We start from the raw sequence: 3746 nt of genomic DNA on the forward strand, positions 1-3746 counted from the left end.
GCCCGAGAACATGTTGTGCACGCATTTTAAAGCACCCATAATAACTAAACGGTTGCTTTAGGAACCAAACTATCTTCACCATGCTCAAGATGGCATGTGAGGTTACCAACCCGAGCTAAAACACGACACCACCTAATAACTCGATTTCACAAAATAAATTGCCAAACATTGCATTGTCCTGTTGTTTATAAACTTAAAAATATTTTAAGTCTTTGAGCTGAACTTGATGTTGGCTAGCAATGTTATTTTTCCATGGCAAGTATTTCATTATCATCTACAAAGTTCATATTCCAAACTTTATTTAAGTGCTACATATATGTTCTATAGTGTTTTTGTTCAATAAAAATTAGTTTTAAACCCTACTTCATTGTAACACCCTAAAATTTGCTTTTCTTCAGACTAGAGTTAAATTCATCTAATTATATATTTTTGTGTACATTTAAACCTAGGGAAAATAATAATTTTTATTGAAATTAAAATTCATCATAAGTCTAGAAACATGTTTGTGCATTCATGCTGCTGCATATTATTTTTGTATTGTGTAGTTCGAAATCAAATTTCAAATTGATTTGAATTTGTACTCAAAATTGGTTTGGAACACTAGTTTAGAAAAAGAAAAAGGATTTTTCCTTCTCTCCCTTGAATATGGCCCAAGCAGCCCAGTTACAGCCCTGCTTTCCCCTCTCTCTTGGCTTTGGACCGAGTCGCAGCAGCGCTGGCCCATTCTACTCTCCCGCGTGGGCCTACAGCGCCCTGGCCTAGGCCGAAGCCACGCATGCGCTCATCCCTCTCTCCCTCAGTTCACTAATAGCCCGACCCCCTCATCTTGTTTTGTTGACATCCTAGGCCTACATGTCAGTGCCCTCTTCTACCTCTCGTCATCGACTCGGACAGCGAACCGAGCCAGAGTCCGTGCTGCCTCCAATGTCTACGCCCACATGGCGTGCTAACCCTGCTGCCCCGCCCTTAAATAGCACCCCCATTTTGCATCTACACGCCACCGCCTCTGCCCTAGCTCTATGTCGCATGCATGCTCGCTTCGGATCTCATCGTCAAAGTAGAGCTCGCCCGCCGCCGTTGAAGCCCTTGCTCGCTGCCTTTCCGTCGCCTTGAGTCCACTGCCGCATTTTGCACCAAGGTTTCAAAGCTCACGAGCCCTTGTTTCCTCTTTCCCTCACTCTCGTGTGCTCACTTTTCACCATCAAACTGTTACAGGAAGCCACTGTTCACCCCACTATGCCCTGCGCCGTCACCGAGCTGTCTCCGCCCAAGAGAAGTGTCTAGGTGAGTTCGTCGTTGACTGCTAGACCTCCCTGTGCCTTCCCGTGGAGAACCGAGGCATATACGTTGTTCCCTAGCTAACTCCAGTGAGGTATCAGCCGTCGACCATGGAGGACCACCATGCCGGATTTCTGTTCCGGCCGGCCAACCTTCCCAACTCGCCTCGACTGTCCATCCGTGGATCTACAGCTTAGATTAGAAGTTACCCCTTCATCTAATATTTTGCTAAAGAGTCCCTAAGCTTCTGCTAAATAGAGCCCATAGTCCATAGCGTATTTTTAGAATACATTTACTTATTTTGAAAACAGTAGTTTCCTTTGGTTTAGATCCAAAATACATTTCCATCTATTTATAGTTTTGCCACTGGTTTCTATAAGCCATAACTTTCACGTTTTAGCTCTGATTTGATCCGTTCAACTTGCGCTAGGTTCATAATTCCATAATCTACGTGTTCATACTATTGTTAAGTATGTTTACAAGTTTTAAAATTCGAGGTTAGGTTTAATTTATTATTTTACTAAAGGAAATCTGGTATAATTCATAACATCTTCGTTTTAGCTCTGATTTTTGTGATCTTCGCGTCTGTGTGCTCGTAGCATCGTGTAGAACAGTTTTAAAACCTTTTTAACTTCTATTTCTACTATTTGGTGTATTGTTCTAATTAGTTTATATTTGTTTGCTATGCTTGTGTGTATGGATGCCTATGTGGTGCTGCTTGATCTCGAGTAGACAGTGAGTTTTGTGTTGGTAGCTCTGTAGCAACTCTTTAAAGATCAAGACCAGCAACAATGCATTGAATTAAGACAACTATAATATGAGGCTCCTTGTTACCTATTCACTTTAATGCAATCTCAATTCATATGCATATGTTAATGAACTGCTTGGAGTCTATTTACCTTGATACTGATTATCCTGTCCTTGATTTACATATGGGTTTTGCATGTGGGTAGTATGCTTAGTTTGCTCCAACTAATATTGATTAAAGAATACAATTAAAGATATATGCAACATGGTATTAAAAGATGTTTTTAGAAACATGAAACCAAGGGAGCTAGAGCATTGGGCCTTTTCTTATGGTGCTCTAGGTTTCTCTCCATAAGGACTCATCTTTAAGTGGCAACCCAGGACCTACAGTACCACCATGAGGACCACATGGCTCTGGTCTTAGTCTAGTACCTTGCTCTTTCTAGTTTGTAGCAGTCTACCAAAAGGGCAAGAGGGGCATACCATGCTGGGTGTGGGCCTCATCCCCAGGGTGTATACTATGCTGTGAGTATTAGTGCCATTTTTGGAGATGACTCCATAACACTTGTGAGATGGAATCCTTAGTGGCTGCTCCTTATTAGAACAACTAGGGAAAAGCTTCATAGTGTGCCCTGTCTGCTCGCCTTGGAAGTATTTTGGGAGTAATTAACCCTGGGCATATGGGCAACACGACTCATGGTGAAAGTGTACAACCTCTATAGAGTGTAAAACTGGTATATCATCCATGCTCACTGACACGAGCAGCCTAGATCATTACTGAATAGTTGGTTACTCGGATGGTTTGGGTTATGATTAAAATTGATGATATCTCTAATTATTCATATTCGGGAGCCTAAGCATAACTTAGCAACTTATGATTAATAACAAAGTATGACCAACTAAAAGTGCTTACCACAGGTTCAGCCATGTCAAGCCTTTTGAGCCTGCATCCCCTCATGTTAGACTGTCTCCAACAAGGAATCCTATATGGGCACCCAAACCCAAAATGGGTAGCAAGAGACCCAAAATCAGCCTCCAATAGAGTACCTATATGGGAGACCTATTTTGGGTTGTCTGAGAGGCACAACCCAAATATCGGCATCCTCCCTCCTGGAAACCCATTTGTAGAAAGCATTCTCTTTTAGGTCTTGTTGTTAGAGAAGATGTCGAATAGGTATTGAACCTTTTGCCTATAGCGCTACCCAAAGGACAAATGGGTCTTGTATTTTGGGTGTTGTTGTTGGAGATAGCCTTATGCTTGCTAAGCGGTAGAAGCTTACACTTGTTTTATTTCAATACTTTGGCAAAATCCCAGATGGGTACCAGATAGAGGTTCTTCAATGGAGTTTTCCAAGAGGTGTTAGGCTTGTGATCAACCAGTTGACAATTCCTATGGTGTTGGAGACTTCGCCAAAAGAATAGAGTTATAGTATACACTGTAAAGTAAGACTATGTCTTTTGTAACAAACATTTATGCGCTATGTAATAAAGGCGTTGTCTTTGATATTACCTCTTCATTTGTAACCATATGTGTGATTTGAATTCCTGGGCACACATATGGTGTGTATCTGGTTTTGTCCTTAAAACTAGGTGCTACATTGATACATATGAGTTATGGAATAGCTTATCATTTAACATTTTTATTGATCATCTTAAGTTACAAAAATGTTATCTACACATTCCCTCACATGCATTATCACATAAACATGATGTTCATGATA

Source organism: Miscanthus floridulus, chromosome 8 (assembly GCF_019320115.1).
Source record: "Miscanthus floridulus cultivar M001 chromosome 8, ASM1932011v1, whole genome shotgun sequence".
In the NCBI taxonomy this organism is placed as follows: domain Eukaryota; kingdom Viridiplantae; phylum Streptophyta; class Magnoliopsida; order Poales; family Poaceae; genus Miscanthus; species Miscanthus floridulus.